This window comes from Salvia hispanica, unplaced genomic scaffold (assembly GCF_023119035.1).
Source record: "Salvia hispanica cultivar TCC Black 2014 unplaced genomic scaffold, UniMelb_Shisp_WGS_1.0 HiC_scaffold_1114, whole genome shotgun sequence".
In the NCBI taxonomy this organism is placed as follows: domain Eukaryota; kingdom Viridiplantae; phylum Streptophyta; class Magnoliopsida; order Lamiales; family Lamiaceae; genus Salvia; species Salvia hispanica.
Window position 1 is genome coordinate 17233 of NW_025951377.1, and position 20800 is coordinate 38032.

Sequence of the window (20800 nt, forward strand, 5' to 3'; positions counted from 1 at the left end):
CAATGAGGGCAACGCCGAAAACCAATGGGAGCTCCGATGATTCAAATCGTGCGACGAATTAATATCCGGATATCCGATTCGGACGTATTCGCCATATGCTAAGAGGGTTAGGTTCACTCGCTCCAGCAAGTTATATCTTCCTAAGATATTCATCAATGTCAACTTCGAGGTTTTGTATTCAAACCTTATTGCTTTTGAAATATCACCGGAAGCAACAACAACATTTGGTGTGTTTATCATACATCAATTTTCTCAAGTCTCGTACAAAACAATAGCAACGTGAAAGTTCTTAAGGACGCCGAAATTTTGTACACGATATTTTCTAGCGACGATGAAGTCGTAGATGTGTTGAAGAGTATTGATACCTTCGACTCTAAACGAATGACCTCTTGCGTGTGGTAAAGAGGGGTATCAAAAAACCCCGGGAGCAAAGCCTACACATGGATGGGGGAATTTGAAGAACCCCCACTTCAAAAGTCCATGGACAATGATTCAATGTATGTCGCAACTTTGTGATCGGCTTCTACGTTGCCCCTTTTGTAGGCTTTAACCAAAAAAACCCCCTATCATCCCAATGGGCCAAACGCTTGGAAAGATAGGAGGGATTAGTTCATAGCAGAAAAAAACACAGCCTAAATGTTCAAACAAAAAAGCTTAATAAAAATTTATAGTTTTTTTATCAACAATTGGAAACATGGGAAGGGGGTTACTACGGAAGGTGTGAAAGGAAGTTTAAAAAATTTTGTCGAGAGGTGTGGCCTTGCCGGGGGGGGAGGAGTGCTGCCGCGAGTTGTGTTGCCGAGAGGGGGAAGGGGGGTGCAATGGGAGGGATGGGGGGTGCCCCCTGAAAAAGCACTTTTGAGGAGGAACCCTTTGCTTCGCACCCCGGTACTATTAAAAAACAAAAGGCGCCGGCAAGCTAAATTCATGGTGTCAACCTAAATAAATAATAGGTCAATTTGCCTATAGTAAGCCAAAAATAATGATCACGTAAATTGATGTTAAGAATTGCAAGAGGCCATGAAATGAGTTGTGAGTTGGTGGCTTAATGTCAAAGATAAAAACACAATTAGCGGATCCAATATATTTATAATGGGGCATCTTTTGGGGAAAAAAAAATTTATTTTTTTTTTTAAATTTTAATCTTTTAAAACAGGTAATATTTTAAAATTAAACTGGAACTTTAGTTGTTTTATTACTAATGTGCATTACATTATTGGATTCTGGGAAATTATCCCAAAAATTTTTGTTTTTGCTTTTTTGATGTAGTTGAAGGGGTTTTTAATTCCAAATTTTTTATTTTTTATTTTTTTGCCTTATCGTGTTTTTTAATTTTATATAAATTGAGTCGAAGAACCGATTGCAGCCCAATTAGTCACTTTGGGCCCGTAGTGGGCCAACTAATTTATTAGCCTCATGGCCCAATTTTGGGATAATTTATCTACTGAATTTAAAACTGATCAATTTGCCATGTAAATAGATTATATAATGGTTAAAAGAAAAGTGACGGGGGAAATTTTGTTTTATAGGAAAATTTAATGTGAATTTAAGGTTGGGAAAAAAGATTTAAGACATTGGGTCTCAGGCAACACAACTCTACCGCTAGGTCAACTGGGAACACAATGAGCCATGTCTTTTTTTGGGGGGGTTAGGGGGACTTTAGGCACTTACTTTTTTTACAAATTAATTTCAGTTTTATCTTGTTTAGAAGACTATTGAGATTTGATAGAAAAATCATGGCATCCATTAATTGATGAAGATAGAACCTAAATACTTGGAGACTTTTTTTTAAAAATGACCCGTTTACCCAAAAAATAAAAAGGACTAATAGCAAAAAATTCCCAAATTTTTTGGGAATTTATATTTTTCCAAAACTTTAAATGTTGTGAAAAAATACAACTTTTAACTTGAAATTTTCCCCAAAAATTAAAAATTTTCAATGAATTTAATCTAGGTGGCCCAGAGATGTACTTTTGTATTTTTTTATTTTTTAACATTACAATTTTGGTACTCTAAACTATACCGTTTAAGGGAATCGAGGTCAGATGGGGAAAAACTCAACATTAAAATTTTTACTACTCCACATATATAAAAAAGGGGCAAACAAAAAAAAAAACTCAAGAGTACTTGAATATTGTTGAAAACATGTCTAATTCAATTTTGGATTGATTGTGTAGAAAGTTTGCAAAAAAGTGGGGCTATCAGAAGGGGCGGCCGAGAGCTATAACATCCAGGACCCCGAAAATTGGTTTTCATGAGGTCGGCCATCCACCCCTCCTTTGCTGTTGGTCTCTCTCCTCATCTTCACGTCAGGGAAAAGGCCTGTTTTCGGGTTTGACATCCATAAGTTTATGCTTTTAAACTTTTAACCACTTCGGCCCAGCTACAAAACCGACAGTTCCTTTCTCCCCGCCACCCATCATTCGCATTGTGGATCAGGCTTTCATAAGTTAAGAAGTCGTCACGGCGATTTTGTGTGTCTCAGGGACATCTCGAAGCAAATATTGATGAAACATTGGTTTTTTTGGTGAGGTAAAAGGGAAAGGAAATTGGAGTTCAGCGTAGAAGGCGAAGGAGGAGAATTTGATGTCCTCAAGCAATGAGAACTCCCAAAAGGGATGCCTTTTGCTTTAAGACCCGTCGCCGCCCCGAAACGGACTTTCCCCTTTTGCCACACAGTTACTGATTTTCCTTTCCCTACCCAATTTTTTTGGGTTGGGAGGCTAGGGGGGTTTGGGCGTGAAGCTTGGAGATGAAGAGGCTCTTTCCCCTTCCGTTTTCCCAGGGGTTTGTGGACCCTTTTGTAAAAAACCCTCTTCCCCCTCCGTTTGCTTGTCCCGGCCTCTACCCCCAAAAAACAATGGGGTTCATGTAGTTGCACGGGAATGATTGGGGATGGGGTGTATTAAGGAGATGGCCCAAAAGGAATCTGATTCTCAGCTTTCTCATATCTCCATACATCAACAAACTACATTCCCAGGGTGGGATAAGGGGGGAAAAATCACCCCCTTTTTTGTAGCCATGAGGAACAGGGTTGGGGAGCATCTTTCACCAATTTCCCTTTTCGTGTAGCCATCTGCTCCGCCATAGAAATGGGGGATTTCCCATCCGCTCATGGATCTGCTTCAAAAAGGGGGTTTTCGGTCTCCCAAAATTCGTAGCTCGTTCTTGAGGGCTCCACTAGCTCTCGTTCTGGATGCCCGGGGGGTGGATGGGCCCGGGAACAACTTTGGGGTCATAAAGTGTTCCCCCCGCGCCCCTGTTACTCTGTCAGCATGAGCCCCGAGTTGGGGTTTTTCCCGGGGTCCCCCCTCGGCACCGGAGGTTCCAATCTATTTCTGTTTTTCCCAAATATTCTCATGCTCCAAAACCATACGTGATACGTGTGTGTCTATTTGCACAACTAGGTTTATTAACATTATCATGGTGGGGATTTCAACTAATCAATTTTATTTTCAATAATCTCCAGCTAATTTAAATTGTCATTGATTTAACAACCAATGTCAGTCCAGGGCGAGGGACCCAGGGGTAATTGATAGATTAAAAAATTGATTTAATCATTCTTTTCTTCATGCGCAAGTGTCTCCTAAATAGATAAAACTGATGGATAAAAAAATTTTTTAATATTCATAACTTAATCCTCCCAAAGATAAAAAAAGATTCTTTTGGGAGCCCCACATTATAAAGTCTTTTTTTTTTTTTTTAAAAAAAAACTTTCTTTACTTTTTTCACCTCCCGATTTTCCACCCCCAATTTTTTTTTCGCTATTTTACTTTCCCTTATGCAATTTCTTAAATCTGGTCGAAATGATTCACTTATCTTGGGACGAGAGAGTATCTTAATTCTTATAAAAATAGAATTTTCAAATTTTTTTTTCCCTTGTTTCCCACTTATTTGAGCGTTTTTTTCATTTAGAATTTAAGAAAATTATATTTATGGACTTAAATAAAATAAAAAGTAGAAGAGATAATAAAGTAAGAGAGATGAGAATAAGTAAAAGAAAAAATAAAATATGCATGATTAGATATTTTATTTTTAGTTAAAAAAAAGAAAATGAATTTGAGACAATAAAAAATGTAAAAAAAATGCATCATTTTCACAACGAGAAAATCCACAACGAGAAAAAATAGAGGGTCACAATCACATACTTTCTTTATAAAACTGAAAAAGTAAAAAGTCGTCTTTGACTAAAGAGGGAGAATTACGTTTTATTTAAGAAGCTGTAGATTTAACTTTAATGCACGTCTACCTAATGCTGTAACAATTTCTAACAAACTTCATAGGTGATTTTGACTACGCATATAATTTGACTGACAAGGAAAGGCTGAAATTCTGCGTACGTGTATTACTTCCTTTCTAAAGTAAGTTTGGGTTTTTTGGATGATATAAGATTTTATACTTTCGCTTTGAATAATTTGGGCCATTTTGACTTGACACCGCGGTTAATCAGAATGAAAGTGGGTTGAAAAAATTAGTGGAATGTGGGTCCTACCTTTATATATTAGTTTTATAATAAAAGTGAATAGGATTGAGTTAGGGGAATATGAGGTCCAGCCAAAAATGGTAAAGTGGAGTGGAACAAATTATTTGGGACTGACCGAAATGGAAAACCGGACCAATTATCCTGGACGGAGAGATCGTAGTTTACGCTCACATATGTGACATGTGATAGAATCCTAAATAGAAAATTGAATTTTTAACGTAATACATTAACTTGGTACAAGACACATTTTTCCCTAATATTTAATTAATTATTCTATTAATTGGAATGAAATTTGGTGGTTTCCAAATTAGTCTTCAATTAGTCATAATGTATGTCGCCTAATTTAACTAGTCATCTATTGCAGAATTAAAAGTAATTGCAGTAAGTAAAGGAATATTTCATTCCTATTACTAATAAGATAAATGAATATATATTATCATTTGATTGGCTCATGTAACCGATCAAATAAGAGTAAATATATATAATTATGATTGCAATTAATCATGTCATTGATTTTACTATAATTAATTTATAGTATAATTTTGGTCAATTAGGCATTACCGATTGATTGAGGAATTAATATCTCTTATTAATAATTTTAATAGCCACTTTGATGGAAAGGGCTTTAAGGTATTACAATTAGGGTTTGTCCTCTCTCTGCTATAGATACAAGTGTGGTGATCCCATCAAATCACACACATTACGAAACACATAAACGAGGAAAAGAGAGAAACAAATCCTTGGAGTTAGAGTTGCGCCACTACGCCAAAAGAGTCCGAGGAAATTCTCTCAGTCTTCCCCAATCGCTTCCGCTATGGATCGTGAAGGTAAGTTTTCGATCCTATTAAGTTTATGGTTAATACGTGAAATATATGATGTTCGAAGATCTTGCTTTATTTATATTCAATTATGTAATCTTGAATATATGACGATAAATATTTTCCAACAAGTATAATTTTATTTTACGTGTTGAGCGAAAAGAGTAACATTAAAGAGTGAAATAAAATAGAGATAAAAATATTTTTATTTTAAATAATGAATCATCTTTATTTAAAATATTAAAAAAAAAAATTATCTTTAATAGATCAGGTAGGGAGTAATTAATTACCCCATCCATATTCCAGCTAAAAAGCTCCAATTTCTAGCCACGTACTGATATAATCGATAGAATCGGTCAATTCAATCGAATGGAGTACTTCAATAAAAAAACTACTGCTTCGCATATATTCTAGTACTACAATATTCACATTAGCATTTTACGTGGAGTGGGGCGTCTGATATCCCGCCCTGTAATTTTAACTAATATTTTATATTTATTTTTTATTTTTTATGTTTACAAATATGTCAATTATTAGTAAATACTCCCTCCGTCTCGATAATTCGTCCAGTTTCTATTTCATTGGTCCCCACATAATTTGTCCACTCCACTTTTACCATTTTTGGTAGTGACCCATATTCCACTAACTCATTCATACTCACATTTTATTATAAAACTAATATATAAAGGTAGGACCCAATTCTACTAACTTTTTAAACCCACTTTTCATTACGATTCTTAAAACCGTGCCCTGGTCAAAGTGACCGAATTATCCGAGACGGAGGGAGTAAATTTAAAAAACCATAAATTAAAGGCAAATCCTATATTTATTTAATTAAAAAAAAGTTACAATTATAGAAAGATAGGAAGATAGGAAGAGTGGAGATTGAGATGAAGAAAAGAGTGGAGTGAAAGGTGTGAAATGAAGTAAAAATATGGTGATATATATAGAAGAAATTAAAAAGAAAATGAAAATATGTTGCATTGTCGGACCTATCCTCCGGACCCACGAATGGGACAAAGGATAGGCCGGAGGATGCAAAAATGGTTTATCGTCCACGAAGGATGCATAGGACGCGGAGGATGGGAGTATTTTAAAAAAAATTAGCATGATAACGCATTCTCTATTTATATTCCATCTTATTTATTGGAAACTTATCAAGTTATGTTCAGTTCAACTTTTTGCAATATTTTTTTTGTTTGGACTTTTCATTCTACTACGCGACCAAGTGAAAATTGCATAAATATTTTCACTTGGACTTTTCATTCTACTATGGGACCAAGTGAAAATTACATAAATAATAATTTACATAACTAACCAGATATATATTGCAGCAACGGCATACTTACTTTGTCACTCTCCCATTTTTTTAATTAAATTTAATTTATCTCTTATATTTTTAATATAAATAACAAGATGCATTCTTTTTTCACCACTATACTCATTTTTATTTTGATACATCATGCACTAACAATTGCGTATTAAAATTCACGGAGAAAGGTAGAGTCCTTCTTAGCATAAGAGCATCTCCAATGCAAATAGGTCACCATAGGCCACTCTCTCTCCATAGCTACATCAGCTTAAAAATCCATCGCTACATATTTGATGGCCAAAAGCACTGAATAAAAATAATTCAAAATATACTACATTTACGGAATTAAAATTACGATTAAATTACGAATTAAATTTACGAGACATATACGGGAAAATTCATTAATTGCATTAAAAAAAGGTACATAGATAAAAAAAATTACATAATAAAGAAAAAAACTATCGGCGTACAGTCCTCCGTGCCCACAACTCTTCAATTATATCCTTTTGGAGTTGAATATGAGCTTCCACTTGGCGCATGTCGGCATATTCCTTGAGGCGGTGTCTTCGACGATCATGTTGTGCATGATAATGCGGCGTACATTATTTGGGAAACGCATCGACATCCCACAAACGCGTTGGACCTGCCGCCCATCGGGGCCCGGAGCACACCAAATGCGCTCCAAGTCCTTCCCGCCGACTCTCCCCTTTTCCGCAGTAGGCCTTCCTTTCATCACTTGCGTGCCCGATCGTCTTCACAAAGACAGCCACCTAGGTATATCCCATCCGCAAGTAGTAGCCCATATCATGCCGTTGCGTTGGCCACAAATGAGACAGGCTGGAACGATGCCCGACATTTCCCGTGAATAGGGGTGACGAGTTGAGAGGATGTTGAGGTCGTTGTTCGACCTGATACCCAAAATATGCATGCCGATCCACACGTTATCGGCTACGGCCTCGAGGATCATCGTGGGATTCTTTGACTTGTAGCCGGTCGTGTAGGCCCTCTTCCGAAACGTCGGACGGTTCTTCCACTCCCAATGCATACAATCTATGTTGCCTAACTCTGGGAACCCATGCTGCTCCGTGCATCGCATCAAATGCGACAATCTTGGGGAGTAGGGCTTGAAGTGCTGCTCACAGAAAATGTTTATCATGCCCTCACGAAATACTTCGGACATTCGGGCCGTCGACTCCTCGATGTGGAGGACTCATCCCACATGTACGCGCGCCTCCGTAAAGCCATGCACGATTGCCGCCGTGCACTTTTGAATAGGGGTGTGGTCGGGTACGCCAACCGCATCGTGCTTGGCGGAACACGGATATCGGCGCTCCAAAAGCGTCAACGATACGCATAAACAACTCCTGGCATTCAAAACGCCGCCTTAACATGTTTGCGGAAACCGCGGGTTCTCGAAAAGTAGTCGTCATACGGCCGCTAATGTGCGGCTACGTGATCCGATCAATCAGCGCACGGCGGTGGACAACCCGTGGAGGGCGAGGTATCCCCTGTCTTGTTCCACCTACGCATGTACCGCTCCATCTCGCGGTTCATGTAGGCCTCCATAGTCTCGTTCATCCTCCGTTCGTACTCCTCGCACCCCCCACTACCACCACTTGCTACCACCCGCGTTACTCATTGCTCGATGATGCTCTTGTACGAGAAAGTTAGAAAGAGAACTCATTAAAACAAGTGGTACAAATGAAAATGAAACTAAAATCACGTTTATATAGGTTAAAAAAATCAAAATTGGGCGCTAGCCAATGACGCATCAATGCAGTCAGCGCATCGGCCGAGCGCCACGCAATCGGCCGGCCTTCGCGCTTTTCGCGATTCGGCCCGCTGCCAATGGTTCGGTAGCCGACGGCTAGGACAGCGAATCGACTAGCCGGCATTGGAGATGCTCTAAAATACTTTTACAAAAATGAGAGCGTTTCATGGAAAGTCACTTTAACTCGTGAGCCTTTAATCAATCCTAAATAAAAGCTTGAGTTCAACACAAACACTATAGTCGACTAAACGCCTCAATGGTTTACAGCTCTTCAAAATATTGTTTAGAAAAAATGCTTGTACAATATTTAAAATTTGAGATACTAAAGCTCGTTCTTTTGACAATTGTCTACGCCTACCCTTGGTTTCTCAGCATCTATAACAAGACATCCTCAAATGGAAATCAACCCTATGTATCGTTGCAGAACGATTCCGTCTCAGTTGATCTTCGGCTTTGGTCTCCTCGGCTTTAATACAAACCACAGTACAAGGCCAACAACCCCAAAGGCAGGAATTGTAGTCATGTCAAACTCGACTTCCACTTTCCTCTGCCTGGTGCAGTGAATTGGATGGAGACTTGCAACAGTCGCATTTGTGTAATCAGCAAATCTGTGGAAAACAGCATACGTAAACTTATAATGCCGAGATTGTCATCCTTATTTTGAAGCCATGGACAAATAAAAATCAGAACTGTGCTAATTTAACCAGAAATAATAACTGAAATTCAAGAAGTAAATTATATGCTAACCCTTTTGTTGCATCCTCTAGAGTGTGAAGCAGTCTCAGGGCATCCGCATAACGTAGTTCCCCAGTTACAGTCGAAATCTGAAGGAGAAACCAAAAAGAAATTCAAAATAATGATGAAAAATCTAATCAGGGCTAAGCATTATATATGCGATTTCAGCTGTCACTTACTCTTCTCCACAGACTGATGACATAATTATACTTGTTCAGCAACTCACGCTCCTGGGATAGGAAGAGCTTGAAAGTGTGTTCTGCTGTTTCTCATTTAGTGTCAACAATCAAAGATTCAAGGTACAATTGAAAGTGACAAACTTTCACTACTAAACCACAGATTTCGTGGCATTAAGTATGAAGTGCAAAACTATGGTCCTGAAGGGCCTGAATGAGATATTTAATTCAAATTTAGGTTCTTTTATTATAGTATATTTTGTATCTAGGAATCACATAGGTACTCAGGGACTGAGGGACAGATTCTTGAGTTTGTTTGTTGTTTGATGAATGTAGCTAATACCAAGACCAAGATACCACAAAGAAAGGATACATGTACGCTCCATCAAAAGAAGATTGATTGCTGAATTCACAAGTTGTATTGACTCCTCAAGAGTTGTGAGTATATAGCTCCTAGCAATGGTATCAGACTGGAACTGGGAAATATGCCCATCTCCGGAGGTAACAGAAAATGGGTTACAACCCACTGACCATGTCCAGTCCTGTCGCACATCACAGTATGATTCAGAACATTATTGGAAGTATAGATGTCTATTATATCTCTAATTCCCACACTAGAAGTTATAAAACACCGACTCAACACGAACCTGAACAAAAAAAGAATCAAGAAAAATAGGAACATAACAGACATAACTGGTACATGGCCCAACATAGCAACCACTAGATTCAGCTAAAAGGGAAGGTAGAGGAAAACTAAATCAATGTGCAGTTGTGCATGTACCTAATTGATGTGAGAATAACATAAAAGTAAGGGAATAAATGACAAGACATGCTTCAATTTTAATTGGATAGGACTATAATATTAATGCCCTCATAGTCTAGTAAAACCTGGAGCAACTAAACTTCCAAGCAAATGCAAATGAATCCACAACTTACTGCTCTTGTTCCAAAGTTACTTCTGATACACGTCCCAAATACTTATATATAACTGAGCTTCAGTTATCAAACTGGAAAATTATGCAGCATAAGAAGGTATTTGAGCAATGAAGCACTACATTTCACTGTTCATTAACAAATTGGAGAATGATTAAGTGCAACAGGGCTTTCCACTTAACAGGCAATAGTCACAGATTAGGTTAACGAACTTGTCTAGGCCAGAGCAGATATATAGCTCCATCGAGAACATAGGTTAATCAAATACATATGTGAACTTTTAGCTGGGATTGCACCTGAAGCTCGCCATGATTATAGGATGCCATTGACCATAGAATCCGAGTCTTAAATATATTAAAGTCAACGCACAAAGCAATTCCACAAAGCAATTTAAGGCACTAGTGTGCATATAAATATATATAAGACAAAGCTTTCTTGGCACGAGGTAATTAACAGATATATGATGGGATACAGATTGGAACTTGGTGAAAGCACAAATAAACATTGATTTAATAAAACATGTATAGGATGTTAAGGATCCAATAGGTTAATATTACTATTATTATATCTATTTGTAGAAAAATCTTTCCATCACGTTTCAAATCATTATCTCTCCTTTCCTACTCATGTAAATCACAGAAGCAGAAATATTTACTACATGCTAGGACCATAACAACTGAGCTTAACTGTTGAAGAGCAGTAAATAGGTAATAACCTCAATTGCAGCTTCATGGGCTTGACTGTAAACTAGATGAAGTGGAAGCACCCCAGCCAGATGTTCAGAGACAGCAGCCAGAGCAGCTTTTGTAGGCTTCCTGTGCAACAGACAACAATTTAGCTTTTTGTGCTTTACTTTGAGCATTTATCAGTAGTTATAACAAAATAAAAATTATAGATTTTAATGCTATTATCTATGTCCAATGTTTTCATTATAGTAGCAAGTGTTTTAACCTCAAGTCCCACAAAAGTGACTGTCCATTGCACTGCAGATGGCTTTCCCAGGATGATGGCTCGATTGACAACAATTACCATGTCAGAGAGTGCTCTGGCCTGATAATGCTTGTCGACTAACAAACCCTCATTGTGAATGAACCAAAAGATGGGGATTTCCAGTGTAGACCTGCTTTGTGCATGCGAACCTACATAACAAAATGATTAGTGAAATGTATTTGTGCACATGAATTTGGAAAATAAAATTTAAATATGAAATCTATAAGCACCAGAAAATAAAACCTTTCAAGGAAGCATGACCATGTAGCCTCTGTAACTGATGCTGAAGAATAGAAGAATCAAGATATGAACTAACTGTCTTTCTGAAAGTTCCATTCACAAGTAACAGAGGAACAGCAGCTGCTCTCCTAGCCACTGAAAATGCCATTGCCAAAGCAGGATCTTCAGAAAGTGGTAACCTAAGAACAAGTCAAAAGTTGGGTTAAGACCATTAATCAAAGAACAAAATTCAATTAACTGTCAGTAAGGGGTTATCCAGTGATCTAGTCTAACAGCATGGCTTAACAGTTTGAAATTTGTTTACATGCTCCACGAACCTCAACCAAAAGAAAAGTTAAGGAATGTTGATCATAATCTATTCTTAAAAAGTAGTGCACTATGGGCTCCACATTAGTTTCTTTCATTCTGGCTGAAGCAAAGTGAAGACCTATCAGCAAATTCCAACAGAAATTCTTAATATTTAGATATATATATAATTTGAGCAAGGATTAATTGTTATTCATTATTGATAAATTCATGTTTTTAATTTTAGATGGCAAGCCTGTTTGGCATTTAAGCTCAATTCATATTATCAATATGTTTCATAAATTGTGTTCCTGGAGCTGTCAGAAGCAGTACTAGAACTTCCTATCATTTTGTCTACTGCAGAATGTACAGGCTTTCGCATGTAGTAGACACACAAGAACTGCATGCATGCAAATCTTCTAAATGCACACTATAATGGAGAACGTATTAGTCTATTAGATATAGATGAACATCCTAAATTACCTAAGATGATATATAGAAGTTATGAATAGAAAGCATACATGTGTTCGCTGAAGTGAACTTGCTGAGAAGGTAACACTAGAGAGGAAAGCCTATGTTTTAGACTTTCCAGATCAACAGGTAACTGCTTAACATGTCTTACTTTCTGCATAAATAAAGGAAGAGTGAATATAAGATTGGAGATACTTTCTTTAGAACTTCTAAAGAATGTTTTCTTTCCCATACATCTCTACCTCTTGTGTGACAAAAACAATTGAAAAGAGATTTTTTCATAATAGTGGAATGCACCCTCTGCAAGGGAGGGAGAAATAATGTGCCTCAACGAACCCCAGAGTGTTGCCCCTAGATGTGAAAGGAAAGTGTCACGTGCAACAGTGTAGTTCTGGAATTCCTGCATGGCCAGAGTGTGGTCAGAATAATACATTAGTGTCCACTGACAACAGAGAAATAGCATCAATTGTCAGGATCTCTATTGTGAACCAAGAACAATATATATCAGACGTGTCTAATTTGGAGGAATGGAAGAGCAAACCTCATTAGTATCACTGAACAAATTCCAGCTCTCCATGCGTTTCAATGCGTCTATGGCTTTTTTTCTATGACTTTCATCATATTCCTCACCCTCAAAAGACTGGAGCTCATTTTTCAAATCATCCATGTTCGTCAAGCTCTGTATTGATGTTGCAGGAGTTCAATTAGAACGTACAAGAAGGGGGAGTGGGGGAAAAAAGGTCATCAAGTGAAAGCCCATTATTACCTTCACAAAGTGAAAGTTTGATCTTTCTTCCCTTGCAATGTTTGAAAGCAAAGAGCTCGTATATGTCTATCTCAGCTAGAAGGATATCAACGGCATGATGATCTTTCTGCACCATATCATATGAAATTTAGCTCATAAATCTAATTGAATAGAGGATGCTTACGAATTAAATATATGCATTTTGCATTGAATAGAAATACTGTACAAAATTGAGGACTACAGCAAAGGCTTTCTCCCTAAAATAGAACAAGCAAAAGTGGTACATCGCATTCACAAGTTCTGGCAACAATGTCTAATAACTAAAGATGCTCGATCATTACACCACGAAGAATAAACTTTTAAATATGCATGGAACATAAAGCCAGGCAATCAGCATCCTCATGAATCTGGTGTCAAGAGTTACAATATCATAAAGTCATGACAAACAAGAAATCCAAGAACCGTACTAGACTAATAGTACATATAATGATTAAGGTTTTCCTAAAAGCCATATTCAGTAACTCAACGCCTCCTGCTACCATTCAGTTCAAGGTGAGCATCCAGGCTACAGTCCACATTAGAGTAACTTGGCAACCACCACCAGTCAGAATACATGATGGCCTTTTTTGCCCTTTTTCAAAAAGAAATGTCTTTGATGGTTGAATTACTTTTCATTAGCAGCAGTAACTAAAGGTCTCATGTATGCCAACTATATTATCAAGTCTCAGAAGGAGTTACTTGTACTCATTCATGCAGCATATTTAACTCATCATTGTCAAACAGCCTTTAAATGAAATACTATCTAAGATAGATATGCAGTATTTACGATATAAGGGATCATCTAAGGTAGATATGCAGCCTTTGAAAGCTCAATACAGCTTCACTGGTGGATGCTTTTCATGCTGGGTCAACAATTTGTTACACAGTTTATTCGACTGTTGGACTTGCTGCTGCCTCGACTGTTGTGGACCTGGCCCTTAAATTTGCTCAAGAGAACAAAAGGAGGCTTTCTCCTTACAAGATGGACTCGTCTAGAATATGACCTTTGACCAGAAAGGACGCTGTTCCGCTTGGGCTGGAGAATTCTCTCTTCTGATTGTTCTTTTTACTGTTTGGATATTGATCATATGATTTTATTCTAGAAATATTGTTCTACATTATGTTGGTTCTCCTGTAATCTAAGTTCTGCTCTTCTACTCGTATAAAGAATCAAATTTTTTACTATTTGAACATGGGACTTAACTGCTATATCCCTTCTATAGAATTATTACACTGAAGTGATCCATTGAATTCAAATAAAATGTAATAACTAGTAAGTACTGTACACCCAGCCACAAAGACAAAGAGAGATGTCAAAAAATAATGGAAAAAATTAGAGATACATTTTTCAAAACAATCTTAACTGCAAATAACATAACCAATAAGGTTGCTTTTTTCAATGTATCGTCATTTTGGCTAAATAGTACTCCCTCCATCCCAATAAATATGAAACATTTGGTTTCCGGCACAACTTTTATGCAATGTTGTTTTGTGAGTTAATGAAGAGAGGGTAAAGTACGAAAGAGGAAAAGTAGAGATGATGTTGTTTCCATTTTAGGAAACATTTCATTTTTTAATGGGACAATTCAAAAAGGAAAACATTTCATTTTTAATGGGACAAAGGGAGTATTTCTCATCATGTAATTGAATGCTGTAAGAAGCTTAAATAAATGCCTACTTCACCAAACACCGCAAACTTCTCCTGAATTGCCTTTTGCAAGCGATCTTCAGCTTCATCTTCTGATATCTCTGGATCATTAAAACATTGTAAGGGTGAAACAGCAAGTACATTAGTTTACCATTATCAGGAGGTAAGAATAACATACATTGACAATTAGAAACAGACAAATGGCGCACATAATTCAAATATATGAAAAAAAGGGACATAGACATTAAAAATATAATCTCAGGGTGACAGTGGCCGACCAATAATGCAAAAGATATCGATGGAATTGTGAAAAGGAAACATAGTGATCTGCGGCTTATCTGAATACAATCAGTGTGATTAATTATAATTCACTTCCTCTGACCGACTATTACCTGCAACTGCACCAATTGTTTTCTCCACATTTGGCAGGCTTTGTTCTGTACGCACTCCTTCCCACCAACCGAAGGCCCCCAAAAAAGGTCCAGCAGACAAGTCGATGAACGCCCACCTGGTATAAAACGATCCAACTTTTAAAGAATCAAGATCTCGAGGGTGAAAAAAGAGAGAAAAGGGGGGGGGAGGACTTCACCTTTGTTTCCTATCCACGATCTGTGAGACATTCAGCATGAAAACCATCTAAGTTTCCAGACTCTAAATTTTTTTAGTAACAAGCTTCAGATTTTCTTTTTTCCCTTCCAAAACTGAATAGATTTTGAAAGATCATACCGAAGACTCCAGAGAGAAGCTTGAAGCACAAGGTGATAAAGCTTCCAAACTATCGTCACAGCCAGTCCCGTTTAAAGATGAAACTGGCATATGCTTTCCCCTTAAGCATTTTCAGTTGCATTTCCCAAAAAAAATATACCTGCATAACTTTGCCTGTATACATGAGCTGTGTCTTTCCCTTGATGTAGCACCCAGCATTGTTCAATGTGTCAAGGCATCTGTTATACCAGTCTATCTGATAATCATTTGAAAATACCCAGAGAACACATCAGAATCATGAAATCTACAATAGTTTGGTTGATAAAAACTTGACATGTTTTGTATTTGTTACCAACCAATTTTCAGAATGAGAAACAGAAAAAAACCCAAACCCAAAAAAAAAAATGTAAAATTAGTGAGGTTATATAGCACACTAGTGGTGCTATGACTAGTTACAAGAGCTCTGCAGTAATTTTCAACTTATATGTCACAATTAGATATATAAGAATACAGGTGAAGTATAACGAACCGTATCAGTCTCTTCCATTACAGTCCAGGAAAACTTTGCCATTGGATGCTTTTCATACAAAGGTCTTTTGATTTTCTCAAGCGCTATCAAGATTATTCAATGTATAAATTAGTGACTGGATAATATGTCAGTCATCTGCCAAACTAAAGAGCAAGTACTACACACCAAGAACATTTTGGATTTTTTCCAGACTGAAGAATCTTTGTCTGCAAGGTCTTATTCTGCAATATTAATTACAGTAAAGATTAGTGGAACACTATACAAAAAGGGAAAAAGAAAGCTGATTTTATAGTTAAGATGTATGGCTCAAATATGAAAATGATCAGGTCCTGTAAACTAGTGAAGAATGGCTCTTTTCTTACAAAGAACAGCAAGGTAAATCTGATCAATTAGTTGAGAAGAATCTTAAATCTGTCCTAAAATTTAAAATTGAATGTAATCAGATCGGAAATGGAACTTCTTGAGTATGTACTCCCTCCGTCCCGGCTAAGATGACACATTCCTTGGCCGGCATGAGATTTTAGGAGTTATTGGTTAATGTGTTTAATTGGAGAGAGAAAAGGTGGGTGTAAGTGTTAAAATAGAGAGAGAAAGAGAGATGAATACTTTAATAGGAGGGAAAAAGTGGTTAGGTGTTTTAAATTTGGGAGAGAGAAAGTCCCCAAAAAAAGGAAATGTGTCATCTTAGTTGGGACAAACTAAAAAGGAAAACGCCCCATCTTAAGTGGGACGGAGGGAGTATTGAATAACTCTCAAATAAGGAATGCAAAAGAGGCCAAAAATTATAAATCATACCTCCTTAAGAAAGTTTATTTCAGACTCAGACAACCCCTCCTGCAGTGTAAAATCTGAGTCAGTGACTCAGTGACCTCACCAACATGAAGATATAAACACAATGCCAATTTTAAAACAAAGACTTTTCTGCCAGACACAAATGGATGATGCAAACTATTTGAAAATTTCTCCTGCTCTTTCTGCATTTCATTATCCTTTGGTTTTTTCCTCCTCTCTTCCGTTATTTTCATTTCATTCTGAACCTTTTCTTTTTTCCCCGGGTCTCTTTTGCATAATAGTTCTCATAATAACAGAACATATGGAATCTACATCTTGTCAGAAACATGTATAATAAAAAACAACCATGTATTCATAATAATTAGGTAAGATCAAAGATCAGAACTGAGTTTTCACTCCTTCAATGCTAAAAGTTATTACAAGAGTTTGTCAGACCAAGGCAAAACTTAATCTTTTTATCCTAGTTTTGAGTTAAACTATTTAGGAAAAAAACTATGTTCTTTATGTGTCTGAGTTGAAGCTTTTTCAAATTGGGTTGCAACAGTATACAGTCAATGTGCATCAGAAATTGCCCCCCTATACTGGCTGGTTAGTATATAATACTGGATAGAAGTTCAAAATGTTTACTTATATGATGGTGACTCCATGGTCTCAACCATAATCTTTTCAACGGACTTGAATTGATCAGATTAGTAGAGCAGATAACTTTTATAAGTAGATCAGGACAATTCATGGTTCAAAGTGGATGCTAGTTACACATAGTCCAAACCTGGATCATATAGGCAGCTAACTGAATATTAAGTGGATTTCTAAATTTTGGCATGGCATATGCTTGTATTACAAAAATTATAGCTGGTAATAGTAATACTAGAAAAAATAAAATAAAGCATGAACATAGTTCCTACAAATCCAGCAGTAATCTAATACACGTTATATTGAAAGGCCACAAGGCTCTAATCATAGTATCTTATAAGATGATCAACATATAACAAACACCATCAATTTAGAAGTAATTCTCGAGATCCTTTTTTGAATAGAACTTTCAATACTTGTAAGCTATCATGGGTTGGTTAAAACGTTTTACAAGGCACTGCGTCAAACAATAATAATTCCTCAGTTTGAGAAATTTGAAACTTAACCAAACCAAATATTGGTGTAGCCAATGTCTTCAGGTTGGTCTAGCTAGGAAAGGCATCCAAACTTATAAAAAACTCTCACAAAAGACATGATAAATGTAATAATGTATTTTGATCTGCATGCATCCTATTATTGTTGAAATGAATGGTATGTAAGCATAGTCAAAACAACTGAACAGAGGTGCATGGGTGTCCTAAACATGGAAAAGAAAGTACTCTAAACCATAGCAAAACAAACGCCATTTAGAGAAGATATACAATAGCCAGGTTTATCTCAAATTCGATTGACATTCCTCATATGTAATAGAAAATGCTCGAGGAACTTACCGATAGCCATATTTAGGTCTTTTTGCATCATGATTTGGGTTCAAAATAAAGATGTTATATGCACCTTCCAGTTCTAAATATTCCACAAGGCTGTTGATGACAACACTGATCATATCAATATCAACTTGCCAAAGACCTGCAGGATCGTCCCTTTGAAGAAAAAAAACGGGCACCACAAACATGAGCATAGGCCAGCTAAACTAAACTAAAGTACTAAACAATATATCAAGTCTTCGCCTAGTTCACATGGCATTTAAATACCTGGTATTGGATACGTTATCCCTGCGCCCAAGGACATCGATTGCACGTTCAAATATAGATGTGACTTTTTCGCCCATCTGGATGGCATGAACAGAAAAGCTACAGGTGCATTTGACAAAAAGATTAATGTTAATAATCAACTACAACAATCAATTCACAATTCTACAAGAAAGTTCATGAATCAGGCAAAATATAAAAAGTAATGAAGGATAGAATAATTAGTGAGAGCATTACTTGTAATTTATGTGACTGACTAGTGGAAGATGGTGACGTTGCTCGTGATCAATGTTAATCTTGTAAAACGGTGTAAGAATTTCTCCAATTTTTGGAATTCTAGTGTGTTCAAATATATGATCAATTTTTGTGAACCATCGCTCTAATTCTTCTGGATTTAGCTTAAAATCTGCAAAACAAGAGATAGGAGATAGTCATAAATAAAATACACCTTGTCCAAAAACAGCAAGGTGATTGAAGTGATCATTTGCAAAAGTAAAAAGTGCATCTCTAGATACCTTGGTTCCCATTGCCTTCAAATCCAATGAAAACAAAGTTCACAGGCACGGGAAGGTAGATTGAGTGAACTTCCAAAAGCTTGAGATAATTTGCAATATTTCCTAATATCCAGAAAAATACAACTTCAAGTTCCGAACAGGTGCAGTAAATGGCATAAAAACTTCATGTACCCAAGGTAAAGAAATAAATTGTGCAAAGCAATCATATACCCAATGTAATTCTTAGCTAATAGAATTATCGCAGCTAAATATATTCATCAGATAATGCAAACTCAATATCTACTGACGTCTGACACATAAAAGTTCTTAAAAACATTTCTTATTTGAGTGTCACCAGGCGATTCAAACCATAACTGTGTACCACGCCTCCTCTAAAGAATCTTCTTTATCCTCAAAGATTCTCCTTTTACTATTCCGGATGTAAAACCAACAAATGGCAGGACTTTACAACAGTTAGCCTCATTTAAAGATCAAGCTACTAAAACCAGACAATAATAAGTCAATGACCATAGCAGAGTACAGTGACAAGCTGGTTTAGCACTCTATACTAAAGTCTGAGAGAGAGGGTCCATGAGGAAACACGTGGTTAAGATCTTCAGACTAATTCCTAACACAAATGCTCCAGTTTGAGATAGAACATTATGTGGAATCACATGCTTCAGTCTCAGAGACCTGCCTAGAACAAGGAGTCACTTTTCTAAAAGTTAACAGCAAACTCATCCTTGGATATTAATCTAATAAAAAGAAAAGGTCATCACTTGTAGATTGGAAACCTAGTCTGTAAAGTTCATCTATGTTTTACTTTATGACATAATGTAAGTACTACCCCAAAAAGTTGCTTAGAGGGAGCATAGGCACCCCCGCACGTGTCATATAAAACTGTCCTACAAACAGCTCCTGCTAAACCTGATGCAAATTATTTTAACTATGATTTATACAATAATGCTCTATTAAAGAAAAGAAAGTATTTGAAGAAGTATATCCAATAAAACTTTCAGGATTCAATCAAGAACCCTATGCTGGTGTCTTTAGTCCATATGATCTTTAAAGATTATGAAGTTTCAGTAAGGTTTGAAGTATCCCCAGCTTGGCAAGTGGCAACCTAGTTAAAATTTAAAAGAACAGAAAACAGCAAAAGGAGAAGTGGAAACTACATGAATGAACATGCAAAGAAATATTAAACGAGTTACCAATATTCAGGCAAGACAGACGCGTGTTTGTTCATAAGAAAACAACTAACAGATGTTGTGGAAATCAACAAATGAAGCTTAATGAATCTTGGTAAAATTTAGCTACCCCTAAGAGATATACTGCGAACAGAATAAGTACCTGCCTTGGTGAAGTTGAGGGATCAAATTTGCTCGGTTAGATGATTCCAAATCATCAAAACCTGTATACCGTGAATGCCAGGTACAGAGAAGGCAATTAATAAGCAACTGCAACATTAAGGCACCAACAATATGCATCGAACAAACTGAAGATTGTAGAAACACATCATACCAGTTTTGATTACAGACTCACTCCAGAAACGACTTTTCTCCTTGAGGTTGAACAAGGAAAAAAAAGACGACGGTGATTTACCGCTGTTATGATTACCGAGTGGAGCCCCATTTGACGTATTCTCTAATAGCTGATATAAAGCATAAAAAATCAAGTCAGCCAAACAATAAATTTCCACCAAGGTTAACTCGGTATTCATCTAGCATGCTGTTCTCCCTCAGTTTCAAAATCAATTTCTTCAATCTAGAGGGACTTAATCAACTTATACACATAAAGTAAAGCCAAATCAAACAATTAAGCAAAAACGAAAGCAACTCGAGCTAATTGGGGTGTTAAAGGTTCAGATACAGTTAAAAACAACCTAAAATTATAAAAAGAAAGTGACTAAACTA

The 20800-nt window shown here is 36.8% G+C and overlaps 1 pseudogene; it reads right to left on the bottom strand.

The window, feature by feature from the left end:
* Positions 1-8641: 8641 nt before the first annotated feature.
* LOC125197948 lies at positions 8642-20259 on the bottom strand (annotated as a pseudogene).
* Between the last annotated feature and the right edge of the window lie 541 nt (positions 20260-20800).